Source organism: Ursus americanus, chromosome 24 (genome assembly GCF_024610735.1).
Source record: "Ursus americanus isolate L20-20 chromosome 24, mUrsAme1.1.p, whole genome shotgun sequence".
Taxonomy (NCBI): Eukaryota; Metazoa; Chordata; class Mammalia; order Carnivora; family Ursidae; genus Ursus; species Ursus americanus.
This window is the reverse complement of record NC_142150.1, coordinates 42,904,866-42,926,123: the sequence shown is the minus strand read 5'-3', so window position 1 is coordinate 42,926,123 and position 21,258 is coordinate 42,904,866. Positions and strand designations below refer to the sequence as shown.

General features: G+C 40.3%; 1 protein-coding gene across 18 annotated transcripts in view; it reads right to left on the bottom strand.

Annotated features, from left to right (window-relative positions):
- PPP6R3 (protein phosphatase 6 regulatory subunit 3) overlaps nucleotides 1-21,258 on the bottom strand; it is a 138,931-nt gene that overhangs the window by 94,597 nt on the left and 23,076 nt on the right. The window lies entirely within an intron of this gene.

Here is a 21,258-nt window from a genome sequence, read left to right as displayed (position 1 = left end):
CATACTTTAAGATGCTAAATCAAATTTTAAAAGTAGCCCAGTAGTCCCATGTAATACCTCTAAACACCGTAATGTTCACCAGGAAATGTAAGCAGAATACTGAGGTCACTGCAGTACTAACTATAGCCAAATTCTGTGTCTAATGTCAATTAATCAAACGCTACAAATGAAAGGACTATAAACCATCTTCCAAGGCACTTCACTGATAACACTGTAAAAAAAACACACAAATAAAACACTCAAACTATAGACAATATGCTAATTAGAAATCCTGTAAGAATGCAGTCTACAAGGCGTCTCAAAACATATGCTGTTCATTGGATGTGTTTCTTCCATAAAACTCACTACACTCAAGTCAATGTTTTCCATCAAGTAAGATAATAAATAGAAACAATGCTGACTGCTTGTTAAAACCATAAAATTAACCAACCAAAACAGTAACAAACCCAGGTTAAGAAAAAATTAAGTTCTAAACATTTTACCAAATGCTTTCTGAACATACACTTGAAAAAGTGTAACTGATCATCTAAATTTTTGCTTTAAACTGTAAGAGATCACGTGCCACCACCGTGTGATACTACAGTCCTCAGACACGACCAGGTTAACACGTCATTGTAAAAAGTCCATCACTAAATGTTGCAGGTAATTCTAGCTCCATCCCAACCATTCGGTGTGCTCAGAGTTCCGGATCCTTTTAAGAATCTGATAAATTTACATGTTCCACAAAATGCACACCTGCACACGCGCACACGCGCACACGCATTTAGCATTTCAAGTTGAGTGGTTGTAGGACCCTCAAAGATGACCTACAATTGTTTCTTCCAGTAGCCAAGACCACCCACTGCCCCCACTTGTAGGCAGGTCACGGGCTCCCAGCAGAGTTGGACCAAGCTGCCTGCCTCACCATGCCGCACACTCCCGTCCAGGCAAGCCAAAAGAAAAAACGGTTATCAAATGTGCTCACAGCACTATGAATCTGGGTGCTTATTAAACAGTAACAAGTATGCTCAGACTTAATCCACTTTTCTGGAATAGGGACTCTGTATAATTGCTCATACTCTTCACTCAGACTAATAAGGGAAAAGAGTGGGTCAATAATACTGATGGTAAGAAATATGGTAACTGTGAAGTGTGAGAATATGAGAAACAAGACCAAACAATGGAAAACAGAATGGAACAATGTCCGAGTGCAGTAGTGGGACTCCTGAGTAAAGAGTGTATATTGAATACACACTGAAATTCCTCTAGATCTACAGTAAAAAGACTATTTGGGTTGTTTTGCCTTGTTTTTTAAAGACACGATCCACGAGGACCAGGAGAAGGCAACAAAATTGGAGAGGTGCTGGAAGGGAGCAAAAGGAGTACTGGCTGAAAAAGTTATGCACCGAACACTGAGATCCCTGAATATCCTCACCCTCTCCCACCCTGCCGGCCCGGCCGATGACAGGATGGAGAGCCCTGAAAGCGGGCCTCTGCACTGGGAGAGCCCAGCCAGCACCACTGGGGATAGCTTGCCACTCTGACGACAGAGGGGCTGTGTGAAGTGCAGAATAAATGCTGAGACACAGGCACACCCCACTGCCCTCCCCAGCTCCAGCCAGATTCTCCTACTGGGCTCTGACATTCCCAGCCAGGCTGAAGACAGGAATGTCTTCAGAGTGAGCTAACTGACCTTGAGAAAACAGAACCTGAAAATCCTGACACTGGGGACTTCCCAACCAAAGAAGCACTGTCAGTCACTGTGTTGGAAAGTTAATAGTCAATGAGCCCCTCCCATGATGGGAGCCTCTCATCTACCACTCTTAAAAACTAGTATTTAAAAAAAAAAAAAAAAAAAAAACAAAACAAAACTTTTCATCACAAATTTGCTGAACAGCTGAGAGCAGGACAAGACACTTCCCCTAAGCCTTCCCCTAGACTCGCAACAGATCACTGTTGAGCGCCCCTCTCTCCACAAACCCCCAAGGGTTTCAGAGTTACTGCACATCACTGACCTTTCCGCCAAACAATTCACTGTGTATTTCCTAAAAACAAGGGCATTAATTCACACAACCACAGTACACATGTCAAAGTCAGGAATTTAACACAGTACTTGTTGACTATGGATTAAATAATTCATATTCCAATTCTGTCAAACGTCCTGTAATGTCCTCCATGGCAATCCTTCCGCACCTTCACCCAGGATTTTATGTCCTATTTCCTTCATTTCCTCGTGTCTAAAACAGTTCTGCATCATTTCTTTGTCTTTCAGTTCACTGCCATTTTTGAGGAATACAGGGTATGCACTTCCAGCAGGAATAAATGAAGTTTTGTTGTTCCTAGAGTTTCACATAAAGAGGACAAACATCCGTCCTGTTTCTGGCGAGCATCTTGATCACCGGGCTAAGAAGATATGTGCTACATTTCTCACTGTAAAATAACCACTTTTCCCTGAGTAATCAATGAGTAAGTAATCTGGAGGAAGATATTCTGAGATTACGTTCTTAAAACATGCACTCAGTAGTTTTACTACCCACTGACAATTTCTGCTGAATCAACTGTTCTCTGATGGTTATCAAGTGATGTTTTTGTAAGTCTACTCTTCTTCCTTCATTAGATAACATTCCAACTTTAGTAAAGTATGCCCCCTTCTCCCCACTCATCAATTCCTTAATAGTATGGACTCAGAGATTCTTATAAATGCCATTATCTACTCTGATGCTCAAATTATCCCACATTTGGCCAGTGAGAGTCCCTTCAAGCAGACTCCCGTGCACTTTTCATACTTTTTGAGCACTTCCTTATTCCCTGGCATAACAACACGTTCCAGATTCATCTTGAACATTCTCTGCCCCAGCTCTGAAATCATCTATTTCTCCAAGGAGCCCTGGGTTCTTTTAGTGGAGAATGTAATGTAGAAATAAGATCTGAGAGCCAACGATGTTCACAGGCAGCAGAGAAATCTGGGAAAGATGGTAATTTCATATAATTCAACTCTATGTGCTGTGGGTACATTTTCCTGACTTTTAAATATGAAGGAAAAACCAAAGAACACCAGATATCTCAGGAAAGCCACTATAATGAAAAGTTAAGGGCAAAACAAACAGAAAAATACAAGCTGGAGGAAAGACTACAAGAAAAAAAGAACATGTAAAAATACTAACGGATCTCCTCAGAAAGATAACACATCTACTGAACAAACACCAGAACACTATCTGAAAGAGCACAGAGAATAATTAACAGACTAATACAGAAGGAAAATGATTTCCAACCATCAATCGAGAGTACGCAGAAAGCAACACAAAGTCAAAAGATTTACCTCCTTCATAACTTATTCAGAGAAAATGCTGAGGAGAGAGCCTGTGTTCCACTGCCACAGACGGAGAGCTACAATGAAGACAAGAGAGAACACAGGAACAAGAGAGAGGCAAGAAGAATCCCTGGGGTCCTGGGAGACGACTGTGCTCCCACCAGAGAAGGTGAAGAGGGCAGACTGCCGCAGGGCAACAGTTCTTCCGAAAGATAAAGCTGATGGAATACCTGAACATGTAACTGACTAAAAGTCTGAGGCTAAAGTGGTGATTTTTTTTTTTTTTAAATGATGGGGCGCCTGGCTGGCTCAGTCAGTGGAGCATGTGATGCTTGATCTCAGGGTCAGAGTTTGAGCCCCACGGTGGGTGTAGCGATTACTCAAACAAACAAATAAAAGTGATACACTTTCCAAGGAAAAACAAGTTGTTTAGGAAAAGTATTTGTAATTCACCACTTAACATAGAAACAGCATACAGAGTCACAACCATTAAACCAAATATTGATTTAACCACAACTGCAGTAAAATTATCTTGGAAGGATGGGGAATTTAGAATGTGGGAGGGGAGAAGAGAGAGCTAATCCCTACCTTCTTCATCTTTTCACAACAGGAAATCAGTAGATAGGCTTGAAACTAAAAAGAAAAATCAGCATACAAGCACGCAAGTATGAACTCTTCAAATATGCTCTTCAGATACAGGGAGTAAATATAAATATTTTTTAATTGGCTAAAGGAGTTCAAAGAATTAAAGAGGCCTTTGGGAGAAGGGAAAAGAGGGTGGGGAGGCTAAGGAAGGCTGTTTATCTCACCCAACCTCCTAGAACTAGCCCACTCTTAACTGTGGATATGTAACACTTTGACAAAAAAAATTCCTTTAATCAATTGTTAAGAAGAATGCTAACCTGGGAAAAGGTATTAAATGTTGAGACCAGGCAGCTATAACACATCAGCAACTCACTAGCTCCGGACTTGAGGCTTCTAACTGAGTATCCATCCATTTCATCATCTATGAAATAAAGAGTTGGACTGCTTAACTCTAAACATTCTTCCTGCTTCAATAATTTATGAATCTAATACAAAAATGAAGTAATCTAGGCTTTAAATATGGTGCCAGTGGCTACAGATATTCGATTAAATTACAAAAAGAATTAAGCAGGACTAGGTGAAGAATAAATGGAGGAACAAATAAAATGGGGAGGGGGGATTTGCTGACAGCCCCGGGGTACTGAAAGGCTGCTGATGGTGAGGGAGGAGTAGACGTGCACTGTTCAGGGAATGAAGACAAAGAGTTCCTGCTCCCAGACCAGGAACAATTTAATACTGATAGTATCCAGACAAACTATGACATGAGACCATGGGTAAAAAGCTAAGTAAGCCAAAGAGAGATGTTTGCTTTGAAAGTTAAAATATACAAATGATGGTGGAATCCATGAGGATGACAAAAGGTGCTTCCCTCTCAAAAGGGGGGAACCCTCCCTAGGTATTTAACTTGTAGGAAACCCTGAGTTTCACATCATAAGAAAAGGGCCTGGCCAGAAAGCAGAGTATTCAAAGAGTGGGAGCAACAGCACAGTGTGTGGAGCTAAAGGAGGAAAAGTAGGGGCGCCTGGGTGGCTCAGTTGGTTAAGCGACTGCCTTCAGCTCAGGTCATGATCCTGGAGTCCCAGGATCGAGTCTGGAATCCCAGGATCGTCCCACATCAGGCTCCCTGCTCAGCAGGGGGTCTGCTTCTCCCTCTGACCCATCCCCCCTCATGCTCTCTCTTTCTCTCTCTCAAATAAATAAATCTTTAAAAAAAATAAAAATAAAAAAATAAAGGAGGAAAAGTAAGGATTCGCTAGTAAATAATATAATGTGAACTGTAATAGTCGATGTCCTAAGTCTAGTCAGGTCACTGTAACAGAATACCATACCGATGGCTTATAAATAAATTTATTTCTCACAGTTCTAGAGACTGGAAAAGTCCAAGATCCCAGCATCTGCAGATTCAGTGTATAGTGAGGACCCGCTTCCTAGTTCACAGACAGCTGTCTTTTTGCTGTGTACTCACATGGCAGGAAGGGGCCAGCAAATCTCTAGGGTCTCTTTTATATCCCATTCACAAAGGCTCCACCCTCATCGTCTAATCACCTCCCAGAGGTTCCCCCCACCAATACCATCACACTGATGAGGTGTGAAGATTAGTTTTCGACATACAGATCTTGAGAAGGGACACAAACATTCAGTCTATAGCAGTTGGTATCATTATTCTCTCAGAGGAAATGGATCCAGAGGGGCCCCTTCAAAAAAGGAAATCAAGATTTAAAAAAGAGATAATACACTTTTATATTTATTTTTGCCAACCATTCCTTAAAGGAGCCACATTTTCTTCAACAGCCATACAACCCAACCCTATCGCAAAGCATTTCCACTTTCAATACTCTGACCAAGGCCAATAAGAAGAATGCAAGAACAATATAACTATAAAAATACCAGTCAGAAATGAGGACTGGTTTAGCCTAAAACAGTGAAAAAACAGATTCTCGACTCAACAGTATCTAAATATGTACTTGCTTAGTCACAGAATTTGAGAATAACAAGAACGAACATCTACCCTTACAAATCCTTTGTGCTAGTTATACAAGAGCTTTCAATCCTCTTAGGTATTAATTCCTATATTATAGTTGAGGACAGTAAGAAAGACCTCACTCCATATAAACCTTATGTGAACTAGGTTGTTTTTTTGTTGTTTTTGAAAACTCATCTTAGGAAAAAACCAATGAAAATCTCTCTGTGCTGTCATGTAAATTCCACGATATTCCTCACATCAGTTCACAAGAGGAAGCAAATTCACAAGAGGAAGCCACAGATATTACAGAACATGCAAGAAAGCATTTTTCTCCTTGTATGCTACATCAAGCACAAACAATAAACACCTTCTCAACTACAGACAGGTGATACAGCCCAAAGGTGATACAGCCCAAAGCCTGAACACATAAAAGCAAGTAACTCTACTTATTACTAACATCAGGAAGCCCTCAAGTAGGCCGGCTCGACAGAGCAGCACTGGAACATGGATCTTGATCCCACTTCCGCAAGTATTCTCACACACAATGTTCTCCAAAACATTCAAGTCCAAAGAAATGGAATATAAAGAGATGGGAAAATAATCCATCTCTGTGAGGTCTTGTTCACCATTTTATCATCAATGCCTAGCACACTGTGAATAATAATTTAAGAAGTCCGCAAAAATTTGAATAAAAAAATCATCAAAAATGAGCATACAAAACAACTCATAACTGGGAGGAAAAGCCTAAATAAATTATTTATAATAATAATATTTATAATAATAATAAATTATTATTATTCAGAGGCATCCTTCAACAAAAATTTAAACATATATTTGCATGTAAATATTTATATTTAAATACATATACCACACACAAAACTCAGCTAATTTCAGAAACACCAATCATTTTAATACAAGCCATGGCAAGAACACCAAGACTTCTAAATCATTAATCAAAAATCACTATACCAGGACGCCTGGGTGGCTCAGATGGTTAAGCAACTGCCTTTGGCTCAGGTCATGATCCCAGGGTCCTGGGATCAAGTCTCACATCAGGTTCCTTGAGCAGCAGGGGGCCTGCTTCTCCCTCCCCCTGCTTGTGCATTCTCTCTCTCTCTCTCTCTCTCTCTCTCTCTCTCCCCCTCGGACAAATAAATAATCTTTAAAAAAAATCACTATAACAAGAATGCAAAAAAAAAAAAAAGACTTTATTAAAGTATAAAGCATCCAAGGTAAATCCATACTACTACCTTTTAAAAGCAAAATCATACATGAAAAGTACTTCAGGTAAAAACTTTGGCACCTGATTGGATTACAGCATCGTCTGGCTATGCCCCCTAATGGACACCCGAATCAAGCAGTCATGCATAAAGCCAACCCAATCTAAATTGCTATTAAAGTGAAGCCAAGTCATAAATTAGTAAATTATCCATCCAAAGTAAAGCCCAGAGAACCAACTCTGCCTGTTACAACAGTGTGCAGGGATGTAGAGCAATGGGACAGAAGACTACATGATCCCAACTGCCAGCTATACTTAACTGGCTCAGCCATGATAAACAAGTTAAATTTGATGTAAGCGCTGAAATTTCCATAATCCAGAGTACAACTGCAAGAAAGGCATCAAAACTTTTTGTAGGGCATCCTGGTAACCAAGTGATTAAGAAGTGAAAGAAAAGTACAGAGACTGAAAAACGTGCTAAGCACCATGAAAGTGAAAAGGATTTGTCCACTGAAAACTCAACCCAAGAATGGGATTTTCACTGGCAAAACAAGAGACAGAAAAAGAAATAATAAAGAAAAGATCTTCATAAAGGTTTCTGATTACTTTCCTAAAGAATGGACTTGATATGAACTAAGAAAAGGCCCATGCCACAACCAGTTGTAGCCCTGTCAAAAGCTCCAGGAGTACGTTTTTTTCTCCTAGCTTTGAACACAAGCCTAACTTCTAGCTGGCAATTCTAATCCTACTCATAAGCCTTGGTTTCTACCACTGATGCTTCAGCAGTTCTCAAAACAATTGTTTTTACAAAGGTAAGTGCAGGGCACCTGGGTGGCTCAGTCAGTTAAGCATCTGACTCTTGATCTCAGCTCACGTCTTGATCTCAGAGCTATGAGTTCAAGTCCCGCCCTGGGGTCCAGGCTGGGTGTGGAGCCTACTTTAAAAAAAAAAAAAAAAGTAAGTGCCCTAGAACTGCTGTCCAGCACAGTAGCTACCAGTCACACATAGCTATTAAGTACCTGGAAATATGGCTGGTAAGACTAACAAACTGAATTTTCAATTTTGTTTTAATTTAAATAGCCACACTGAGGACGGATAAAGAGTGTCATTACACAAAGTTCTACCGGACATCACTACTCTGACTCACCTTACAAACTAAGTAGAGAATAAATGTTTATGGTCTATAATCTTGGATGAGTAAGTTCACATCTCTCGGCAACTTTCTCAACAACAACAACAAAACGTAAAAAAGAAAAAGTTCAGCTAGATTGTCTCTGTGACTATAAATAATTTAGTGCAGCATATAAATTATCTTCATTAGAACTGCGGCAATGTAATTACAACCGCATCTCCCTCAAAATCACAGCAGGTTACTACTACCGGATGAGGCAAGCTACCACACCGCCCCCCGCACATCACCAAATTTAATGGGGAGGACTTAAAGAGAACACAGATTCGGGTTAGTCAACCTCCGAACAAGTAATTCATCTCTCTAAAGGTATTCTCTTATCTGTAAAATGAGAGGATTAGATTAAATTATCATGCTTCAAATCCTAAACTTCTTGAAATATAAAATAAAATACAAAATATAAGAGAAACCAGGATACTCAAAGAGATGAAGAAAAGGAATCAATGAATAACCACAGTCTCAAACTCTTAAGAAATTAAGTAAATTTAAACAAAATCTTAAAATATAGAGTCCCAGTACAGTTATCAATGTATTCTGCTAGGAAACTGATTTGGTCTCTTTGGGTATGCCTGGTTTTCCATTTTGCTTTAAGTCCACATGTGAACACTCTATCTCCAAAGAAGGCCAAACTGCAAAAAGGTCAGTGGAAGACAGAGCTCACAAAGGTTTGTACTGTCTCTTTCCCCCATAAAAAGTGGACCAAGAAAGTCTTCCTGCTACATCAGACTAGTATAATCCCTGTTGCTACATTCGGGGTTCTCAAACATTATCATATGCTTGCTTTGTCAATGACCCACACCAAGTACAACTTAATGCCCTTTTGATAGGAGCTGTGGTTATTTTCAGGTGCTGTAAGGTAAACTGGAGTGTGAATTCATCCAGGAAGCTTGTAAGATACACCACACCCACCTTTCCTGTGGGTACATGTATAAAACAGGACAGGGTCCTTGGGAAAGAATCCTAACAGGTTATCTAGAGAACGGAATTTAGCTTAACAACTTATGTGAGATGTGTTAATAGGCAGAAGATCAAGGCAGAATGAAAAGTTTAACACAGCTCTTCAAAGACACATTTACAAATACCTTCTGTGGACCATACTGGACCTAACATTTTTCTCCGTCTTTAAAAACGGAAAAAAAATCTCTTTCAAAGAGGTTGATTTATAGCATGGTTGGAAAAAAACAGAAACAAATTCAACTTTCTTGCAGAATAAAATGTTTTACCTACAGACTTTCCTTTGCATTACAGCTGATTTAACTAGACCACCACTAATGACCAGTTAGTTTTCAATTTTTACTATTACAAACAAATGCCAGATTTCCTCGGAGCGGAACTGTTGGATCAAGTGTGCATTTCTAATTAGAACATACTGGCACGCAAATGGCTCTCCATGGAGGTCACACCTACCCAGACTCCCACCAGCAACTTGGGAACGTCGTTGCCCCACACCCTTGTCCTTGCTGGTTTTCTCTTCTGACCACTGTTCATATGTTTGAGAGACATTTAACACTTCACTTTTCTGCCAACTGTTTATATCCTTTGTCCATTTTTCTATTGGGCTGGTCTTCTCAATGATTTGTAGTGGTTATTTCAAAGTAAGAAAATGAGCCCTTTGTCTGATAGCATTCCCTCTTCAACTCATTCCAATCTGGTGTCTATCTGTACCACTCAACTGAAACTGCTCTTTCAAGTCACCAGTGACCTCCAGATGGGGCCAAATCCAAATGAAACTCTTTCTGTCCTCATCTTACCCTCACGCTCAGCAGCTTTCAATACAGCTGACCAGTAGACCCTCCTTACTAGAACACTCTCCTCACTTGGCTTCTTTGGTATCATAGGCTCCTTGTTTTCTCACTGGCTACTTTAGTCTCCTCTGCTAGAGGTTTCCTCCGCTCCTTTCTTCCCCTTATACACGCCTACTAAGGTAGAGGCTGATGCAGGGTTCAGACCGCAGACACTGCCTATTACAATCTCCGGAGCTGACCACATTGGTTGCGGTGTCAACTCACAGCTCTTTTATTCACGCTGTTGCCCCAGAAATGGAAGCAAAACCCAGGAGACTTAAAACAAAACAAAACAAACAACAACAACAAAAAACTTCTGTTGAATAAATGAAGCCATTTCAGTGGGTTTTAAAAATACCTCTATAAACAAAGTCGAGATGCAAATTTATAAAACCAAAAGACCACCTTTGCACTTCTAACACAGGCACCCAACTACTAGCAGACCTTTTCCCTTGGATGCGTCACAAAGGCATCAAACTCAGTATCTCCAAAACAAAGCCTTTTTTCGAGTCCATCATACTGACCACCAACCAAACCTTTTCCTCCCCAAGTGTTCCCTGCCTCAGAAAAGGCACACCTCAGTTGTGAAAGACAGAGCCTAGAAACTGCCCTGGCTCTTCTTTTGCCTCCCAATCCAATTCACCCAATTCCACCCTCTGAGTGTCTCCCCTCTTCCACTTTCTGCCACCACGCAGAGAGCAGAAAGAGCTTCCTAGTTCATCTCCCTGTGTCTCCTCTGCCCCCTCTAAGCCACTGTTTACTCGGGTTCCTAGTCAGTGTCCCCTGCTACTCCATGTGAGCTATTAATAATTCTGCTCGATGTGGTCCACTGGAGAAGCCACAAGAAAGCTCTTGAAATGTAGATAATCTGAACTGAGGTGTGCTGTAAGTGGAAAATACACGTGTGATTTCAAAGGCTTAGTACAAAAAAACAGAAGTGTGGGGCGCGTGGGTGGCTCAGTCGTTAAGTGACTGCCTTCGGCTCAGGTCACGATCCCAGGGTCCTGGGATGGAGCCCTGCATCAGGCTCCCTGCTCAGCGGGAAGCCTGCTTCTCCCTCTCCCTCTCCCCCTACTTGTGTTCCCTCTCTCTCTCTGTTAAAGAAATAAAATCCTAAAAAAGGAGAAAAAAGTGAAAATATCTCATTAATAATTTTTATAGGGAGTCTGAGTGGCTCATCACTTGAGCGTCCTACTCTTGATTTCGGCTCAGGTCATGATCTCAGGGTGGTGGGATCGAGCCCCACACCAGGCTCCACGCTCAGCAGGGAGTCAGCCTGAGGATTCTCTCCCTCTGCCCTGCCCCATCCAGCTCACACGTGCCCTCTAATACAGAGTGTTTTTTAAAAAATAATAATTTTTATATCAATTACATGCAGAAAATTTTAAGATTATGTATGGAGCCTGGTTATATCCCTTACTGAGACACAGTCCTGAGCATTTCACGGAGAGCACCAGCACCATGGCCATTTTTGTTTTTCCTAAAGTAGGCTCCACACCCTACGTGGGGCTTGAGAACTCATGACGCTCACTCAGATCAAGACCTGAGCTGAGATCAAGAGTCAGACGCTTAACCAACTGAGCCACCTGGGTGCCCCCTTGGCCATCTTTTTTAACCCTGTATGACTAAAGCATGGAAAGTGTTGCGCCTGGCATGGGCCAGGCACCGAGACATTTCTGAATGAATTATGGCCAAGAATCAGTATCATCAATGTGTGCTCACTTAAAGGCAAAACACTACAAATGTAATTCTTACTTGAAGTTGAATGACACTTTTACAATACATCTGGTATTAAGAAAATTTTCTATGTTTAAACTGTAGACACACATGCATCTTAAATGATCTACTTCTTTAATGTTCATTCTAATCACATCGTCATTAATTTTTCTAACTTCTCATGACCAAAATTTCTGCCAGGAGAGAAAAAGACAGGGGAAGACAGGAAATCCAAGCTCGCCTAAAAATAACTTAAGATTCTGACTCATCAACTCTTAAAATATTGGTCATTGCAACTCAAAAAATCAGTCACAAGAGAAGGAAACTTAGTGGAAAGTACAAAGAGAAAAAAGCAAATAGAGGATAAACATGGAAAGTCTACGTAATGAGAGTTGGACCTCGTTTTGTTATGCCCTCAACATTATTAAACCACTGGAGAGGGTGTGGTATACGCTCAAGACGACAAGGCATACAGTTAGTATGCTGTCATTCTACAGAAAACACGGAAAATGCACTCTCAGATAACCTCACAAACACAGAAAGTGATGGAGTAGAAGAATGCACACTCCAAAACGGTCATCACATTTTACGTACAGAACTCTAACCTGAATGAATTTCAATGTGATTTCAGCTGGAAGCCCTTTACAAGATTTCAATTTAGATCCTCATTCAGCCTCCAGAGACAGATCACAACCAAAGAAGCAACACCAGTGAGAGTACAACAAAGTTCACCCTCAAACAGAGAAACTTACAGCTACCTGTTAATAGGACATAGAAAACCATGGAACACCACACAACAATCCAGGTCTTCCAGAGATAGAGGGTAAGAGGGGAAAAAGAGTGATGAATGGGGAATCTACCGATTTTTTTAAACTGGTAGATCGGAGCACCTGGGTGGCTCAGTTAAGCATCTGTCTTCAGCTCAGCTCGTGATCGCAAAGTCCTGGGATGAAGCCCCTGCTTCCCCCTCTCCTTCTGACCCTCCTCCCTTGCTCGTTCTCTGTCTCTCTCTCTCTCTCAAATAAATAAAATCTTAAAAAAAAAATAAATTGGTAGACCCCATTTGGATCCTGATTTGCCAAAATTAGAAAAATGTACCAAAAAATTATAATATTTGAGACAATTGGAAATTTCACTCTGACTGGGTGTTGGATAATACTAAGCAACTACTGTGTGGGTTTTTTGGTCTTTTTGTTTGTTTTTGTTTTTAGATATGAGAGTTTTATGGTTATGTTATGGTTAAACAATAAAAAACTGTTTACCTTTGAAAAATTGTGTGTGTGTCTATACTGACATGTACGGAAGAAACAAAATAATTATTTTGGGATTTCCTTCAAAGTAATATGGAAGAACTAACCATAAAGGGAAAAGTAATAAACTGAATTACATTCATAATGACTTCTCTTCAAATGACACAATGGAAACCCAAGGAGCAGGTGGAGACATCCACCACACTTAGATATCCCGAAAACCTCAGATCCATAATAAAAGAAATCCTACCAAGCGTCATGTCTGAAAATATGTCCTGAGGACAGGACACGGAGGATCCCCGACAGAGGCCCACATGAAGAGAACTGTGGCCTGCCACCAAGAGCCAGAACTAAGCTGCCATGCGTGTAACTGAGCCACCCTGGGAAGGGTCCTCCAATTGCAGACAAGCCTTCAGAGGCGGACTCAAGTTCCTATCCCACAGAAGCTGAGACAGTAAAGGTTGTTATGAGCCACTACAAGTTTAGGGATAATTTGCTATGCAACAACAGGGAGCTAATAGAATAAGAAAAGCAAAGAACAAAAGACTTTAAAATATACTCTTCATAAAAAAGGGTATCCAAATGACCAATAAAAAAGCATGAAAAGGTGCTTGACTTCACTAGTGCAAATTAAAACTATCGTTAAGATATCACTACACAGCTGGGAGTGTAGCTACAATGAAAGGGATGGAAAATACGAGCTGTCAGAGACGATATGGCGTAAGTGAAAGTCTGACAGACTGCTGGTGGAAGGGTAATTTCATTCGGTACAACTGCTACAGGAGGTGTAGCCAGTTTTGCAAAACCAAATGTACGCATACCTCTAAGACCTAGCGATTTTACTCCCAGATATATTCCCAAGAGCAACACATATGTATGTGCACAAAAAACCAAACTCTGATTGTTCAGAGCAGCACTATTTGTAACAGCCCAAAAGTGCCACCTGTCTAGATGTCCACCAACAAGTAAATTCATACAATGAAATTTCATACAGCAACAAGAACAGTCAAGAACTGCATGCAATAATGGATAATCCCATACACACGCCAAGAGAAAGAACTCCGACACAAGCGAACCTACTCTCAGAGTCTACTTATTTAAGGAACAAAACTGGGCAAACTCATCAGTTCAGGTAGATGTCAGGATACTGGGGGGGGTATTAAAGGGAAGCAGACAGGGGCACCTGGGTGGCGCAGCGGTTAAGCGTCTGCCTTCGGCTCAGGGCGTGATACCGGCGTTGTGGGATCGAGCCCCACATCAGGCTCTTCCACTATGAGCCTGCTTCTTCCTCTCCCACTCCCCCTGCTTGTGTTCCCTCTCTCGCTGGCTGTCTCTATCTCTGTCGAATAAATAAATAAAATCTTAAAAAACATAAAATAAAATAAAATAAAATAAAATAAAATAAAATAAAATAAAATAAAATAAAATAAAATAAAGGGAAGCAGACAAAGGGGGGCATCTGGGATGCCAAATTACCCAGGTACATTTCATCTTGTGAAACTTATTACAATCTCAGTCTTTTCTGTATTTCTATTATAATTCAATGGAGTTTTAAACTAGTAACAATACAGGAGAGAAGTGAGGAATGGGGGAGGAAACAAGACAGCAGTGTCCCCTAGTACATGGCTGTTTGGAGCTCCGTAAAGGAAGGGTCATTATACTATTCTGTCTATGTTTGTGCATGTTAAAATTTTCCCCTAATAAAAAAGGATTTTTAGGGGTGCCTGGGTGGCTCAGTCAGTTAAGCGGCTGCCTTTGGCTCAGGTCATGATCACACACCCTCAGCCTCCCTGCTCAGCGGGGAGACAGCTTCTCCCTCTTCCTCTCTCTCAAATAAATCAATAAAATCTTTTTTAAAAAGATTTTTAAATTTCCTAATATAAAACTGGCTGGAACTGCTGGTAAAAGTATAAGCTTACATAACTGTTCTGATCCTAGATATCAAAAGGTGTTGAACTCTTCACATTCTTTGACCCAATTATTCAACTTCTTTGACTTTATCCTAAGGTGTTTATCCTGAGCAAAAAGTCTTATATAAAATAATGTCCAAAAAGTTTAAAACAGAAAAAAAAATGTCTAAATATAGAGGACACAGGACACTGTGGGGACTATCACAGTAATCGAGGTCATTCACAAATACATGGCACCTAAATATCTAACAATAAATAACAATGATTTCATCTGAACCAAGGTTTTTTTATCCATCCGATGAAATACAGTCATTAGGGACGCCTGGGTGGCTAAGTCGGTTAAGTGTCTGCCTTCCCTAGGTCATGATCCCAGGGTCCTGGGGTCAAGCCCCATGGCAGGTTCCCTGGCTCAGCAGGGAGTCTGCTTCTCCCTCTGCCTCTCCCCCCACCCCAGCTGTGCTCTCTCTCTTGCTCACTCTCTCTCAAATAAATACATAAAATCTTAAAAAGAAAAAAGAAATATAATCATTAAAAATGATAGGATCATCTGAAAAGATGCTCCACATTATTATGTCATGAGGGAAATGCAAATTAAATTAACATTTAGACACCACCACAGATCTATTAGAATGGCCAAAATCCAAAAAAAGACACCAAATGTTGACAACACTGTGGAGCACTGGGAACTCTGGCTCGGTGCTGGTGGGAATGCAAGATGGTGCAGCCACTCTGGAAGATAGTCTGGCAGTTTCTTACGAAACTAAAAATACCATACCCTCTAGCAATTGTGTTCCTTAGTATTTATCCAAAGGAGGTGAAACTTATGTTTACACAAAAACATGCACACAAATGTTTATAGCAAATTTATCCATAATTGTCAAAACTTGGAAGCAACCAAGATGTCCTTCAGTAAGTGAGTAGATAAATAAACTGTGGTCCATCCAGACAACAGAATATTATTGGGTACTAAAAAGAATGAGGTAGCAAGCCACGAAAAGTCATGGAGGAATCTTAAATGTATATTACTAAGAGAAAGAAGCCAATCTAAAAAGGTTATAGACTGTGATTCCAACCATAGGACATTCTGGAAAAGGCAAAAGCATGGACCAGTTAAAAGACCAATGGTTGTGGGATGGGGGTGAATAAGCAGAGGACAGAGGATTTTAAGGGCACTGAAAATACTCTGTATGATACCATAATGATGGATACATGTCTATGCATTTAACAGAACGTGCCAACACCAAGGAGAGCCCATAATGTAAATATGGACTTCTGAGTAAATGTGATATGTCAATGTAGCTTCATCACTCTTAACAAACGTACTACTCTGGGATGCTGGTAATGGGAGAGGCTGTGCATAGTATGTAAGGGGGGGGACAGTGGGTATATGGGAAATCCCTGACCTTCTCCCTCAATTTTGCTGTGACCTTAAAATGCCCTAAAAAAGTCTTTAAAATGATATAAACAAAACTCTTAGAAAAAACAGGAGTAAATCTTTGTGACGTTGGATTAGGCAAAGCCTTCTTAGATGATATCAAAACTATAAGAAATGAAAGAAAAAATAGATAAACCTGGTTTCATCGAAGTAAACATGTTTGTGCTTCAATGACACTATGCAGAACATGCAAAGACAATCTACAGAATGGGAGAAAGTATTCGCAAGTTGTACATCTAATAAGGACTTACAATATATGGGGAAAACAGCTCAATAATAAAAAGCCAAGCAACCCAATTTAAAAATTGGCAAATAATTTCAATAGATGTATCTCCAAAGAAGATAGACAAATGGCTAATAGGCACACTAAAAAAATACTCAATGTCATCAGCCATCAGGAAAATTCTACTCAGAACCATGCAATGCCACCAAATACCCACACTAACATGGCTATAATCAAGAAAACACACAGTAACAAGAGTTGACACAGATGTGGAAAAACCATAATTCTCACACAGTGCTGGGAGTGTACAATGATACAGTCACACTGGAGATTATTTTGACAGTTTTTCCAGTTTTCTCTTAAACACAGAATGACCTTATAACCCCAGCAAGTCTGCTCCCAGGTATAGATCCAAGAGAAATGAAAGTGTGTGTCCACAGAAAAATCAGCACACAAATGTTCACAGAAACATTATTCATCAGTCAGAAAGTAGAAACACTTAAATATTCATCAACTGATTAATGAATAAATATAGGGTGGTATTGCCATAATATTTAGCAAAAAAAAAAAAAGTACTGGTACATGCTACAGCACACATGAACTTTGAAAACACAGTGAAGGGAAAGAAGCCAGTCACAAAAGACCATATATTCTATGATTCCATTTATGCGAAATGTCCCGAATAGACAAACCCATAGAGACAGAAAGTAGATCAGTGGTTAAAGGGGCCAAGGGGATGGGAGAGAAATGGGAGTGACTGCTAAAAAGTATGGGATTTCTTCTTGAAGTAATGAAAATAACCTAGACATGATTGTAGCGATGACAGCTGCACCCATTGTGAATATACTAAAAAAAAAAAAAATCAACACGTGTGAACTGTATGATATGCGCCTATGTCTCTAATAAAGCAGTTATATGATACAATACATATCTGCAAAGAAAGGTAAAAGAAAAAGTTGTTTGTTTTTAAAAAATGGCAGAATCTACACTTTACCAAATGTATTCATATGCATTCTCATCCGAACCTCGTAACAATCTTACATGATAAGTTATATTGCTCTTTACAAAGACAGTGAGTGAGTGACTGAGGTCACAAATGAGGAAGTGGCTAGGCCAGGGACTTGGAAATGCCCGCTCTCCCCACCATCGTGCCACCTCCCAGGCCGCTGAAAGTGAAGCTTACACTACTACACGTGGAACTACTGCAACAGCTGCACCACTTAGGGCAGGTCTAGTATGAGCCAAGGGGTTCTTAAACCTTTTCATACCTGGCACTTCGCAGGCACACCAAAATTTTGGTGAATAAATCATACTTATTTCTCATAACTCCATTTAAAATTGAAAGCACTAACACTAAGAAATTAAGTAACCCATCATGATTATATTGTAGTAAACTTATCTGATATGTGTTTTGGGGGGCTTATTATAAGCATATTTCTCAACTACAGAGGTGGGATGACCATAAATCAGAGTCCAGAGAGGAACAATGATTTAAAAGCACAGGAATTAAAAAGGCACAGGAAGCCCTTTCAAAATGTGGATGGGAGTAAACTGAAAAAACATTTTTTAAGCATATACGATGCCTAGTGGGAAACCAAGGAAATCGAAACCTAATGGTCAAAAGATCTGAAGAGAGCACTCATTCATAAAAAATAAAAAACAAAATATAAACCAACATGTGAAAAACATTTAGCATGGCTAATTTTTGAAATAAAAAAAATCCGTGAGGTATTCTTTTATATCCCATGAATCAGCAACAGAAAATAATTAGAATTAAAACTGGTGGGAGAATATGGGGAAACAGGGATACTCCTCTATCACTAATACACTATAAATGGGTACAAGCTCTTTAAAGAATATGATGACATACAAGATGAATGACAGTACTGGGGCACCTGGGTGGCTCAGTCGATTAAGCATCTGCCTTCGGCTCAGGTCTTTATCCCAGGGTCCTGGACAGAGCCCCTCATGAGGCTCCCTGCTCGGGGCGGGGGGGGGGGGAGTCTGCTTCTCCCTCTGCCCCTTCCTCCCCCCACCCCCCGACCCACTCGTGCTCACTCACGTGCTCTCTCAAATAAATAAATAAAATCTTTTTTTAAAAAATGTTTTAAAATGATAGTAACTTTAACTAGGTAATCTCATGAAAATTAAAAGAATTTTATCAGAATGGGGAGAAAATTATTTGTACAAAGGATAAGAGTAACTATGGTTATACTTGCTACCTACAACTCATGTATGCTGTAATGTGGACGTTACATGAACTATCATTTAATCCTCATAAATATATCATTGCTGTTGTACAAGAGAGGAAACCAAAGCTCAAAGCTCAAACAACTAGGAGTTGGCAGTAACGGGACTCAAGTTCCTAGTATTTAATCCCTACCCTACTAGGTTCATAACTCAGCTTGGGACAGAAAGATTATGAATGAGAATGCTCTGCAGGCAGCTGGAAGCCAACAGAAAATCGGCTAGAGACGATCTGAGCACTACTAGCACATACCTGATAAATTTAGCCATGAAAGTAGAGACTGCACAAGGCAAAGCACGGAAAATAAAGGCTGAAGAACAAAATGTGAAACTAGCCTGGAAGAAAATTTAAAAGGAGGCCAAGAATGGTAAGAAGAAAACCAAGAAAATACAGTGTCAGAGAACTTGTAAATTCTACAGAGAAAACTCTTCCCTGGCTTTTGCTGCCAGTAAGATTTAAATAACAAATAGTGTTCTAAACACCTTTCCATAACCCATGGAAAAACACTCAAAGAGATGTGCTTAAGAGGAAAAACTGGAGCTCTTGTGCACTGTTGCTGGACTGTAAAATGATGTAGCTTTTATGGAAAACAGTACGGTAGTTTTGCAAAAAAAAAAAAAGGAAAAACAGAATTAGATTATGCTCCAGCAATTCCACTTCTGGGTACATACCCCAAAAGAACTGAAAGCATGTTGGTCAAAGTGATATTTGTACACCGCGTTTGTAGTACATAAATCAAAACAGTCAAAAGGTGGAGGCAAGTATCCACAGACAGATGAATAACAGAAGGTGCTACACATACAATGGAAGAGAATTCAGCTTTAGAAACGCAGGAAGTTCTGATCCATGCTACAGCACAGCTGAACCCTGAAGACTTTATGCTTGAAGTCACTCAACAAAAGGACAAATACCATCTGGTTGCACTTCTATGAAGTACTCAGAGTAGTCAAATACCTAGAGACAGAAAGTAGAATGCTGGTTCCCAGAGGCTGGGGGAAGAGGGGATGGAGAGTAATTTATTTAACAGGTATAAAGTTTGAGAAGATGAAAACACATCTGAAGATGGACGGAATGTGGTGAAGGTTACACAGCAATGTGAACGTACTTGATACTGACAAACTGGACACGTAAAATGAACTCCCAGTTTCTTGCCCGGCCTGTAAGAAGCTTCAAAGCTGCCACTCTGTCCTAGCCAACAGTAAAAAGTTGAACTAAACAATCAACAGCTCTTTTTAGATTCATTAGAGAACTAAGGTCATAAGGCAAACTGCTGCCCCCAAAACTGTGGAAAAAGAAAGGCAAATACAGAGAATCACAACTTACCAGTCTTTAGTGAACAAAAAACTTCCATGGAACTACTGCCAGGGTAGGAAAACCTGAACTAAAACTAACGAACTGCTGGCGGCTCAGTGAGAACAACTCGTAGACCCACAAAATCCAGGAGGATTTTGAGTTTTACCTCCAGGAGTTCTACCAGATCCTAGGAGTGAATATAGGAGAAAAATCTCCTGCTTCTGGAGATCAGTTCTGAAATACGCCAGAGTTTTCTGTTCTTAGCAAGGCCTGCCCTCCCAGAAATATTTTTCCAGAGCTTAACCTCTCGGGTTTTATCAGAGCCTACCCCACCTGAAGGAAGGGAAATACACAATTCCACGCCCCTCTAACCATCCTGTCCCATCTAAGGAGAGAAAAAGTGGAGAAGCACTCAACTTCAGTCGAGGGGCACAGGCTCACCAAAAGGCTGAGACGTAACCACGGGACTGCACCACGGCCTCCCCTCCCTGACACTTCACCACATTTCTAAAGGCCTATTTACCACAGTTCCTTCTACCCAGGGCATCGTGTCCCCCTTTCAAAAAAAGATTAAAGGCAAAACACACTCTGAAGAGACCGAACAAGCGTCAGAACCGAGTCAGATATGACACGGATGTTGGAATTATCAGACCAGGAATTTTAAAAAGCTATGACTAACATGCTGAGAGCTTTAATGGAAAGGCAGACAACATGCAATAACAGATGGATAATGTAAGCAGAGAGATGGAAATTTTGAGAAAGAATCAAAATGAAATGCTAGAGATCAAAAACATTGTAACAGAAACGAAGGATGCCTTTGATGGGCTCATTAGAAGCCTAAACAAGGCTAAGGAAAGACTCTCTGAGCTTGAAGATATGACATGAGAAACTTCCAAAATAGAAAAGCAAAGAGAAAAAAGGTTGGGGGGAATAAATAGAATATCCAAGAACTGTGGGACAATAACAAAAGGCGTTAACATACATATAACAGGGAAACCAGAAGGAAAAGAGAAAAGGAACAGAAGCGATATTTGAAGAAGTGATGACGGAGAATTTCCCCAAATTAACATGAGACACCAGACCACAGATCCAGGAATCTCAGAGCACACCAAGCAGGATAAATGCAAAATACAAACAAACAAAAGCCAAAAAAA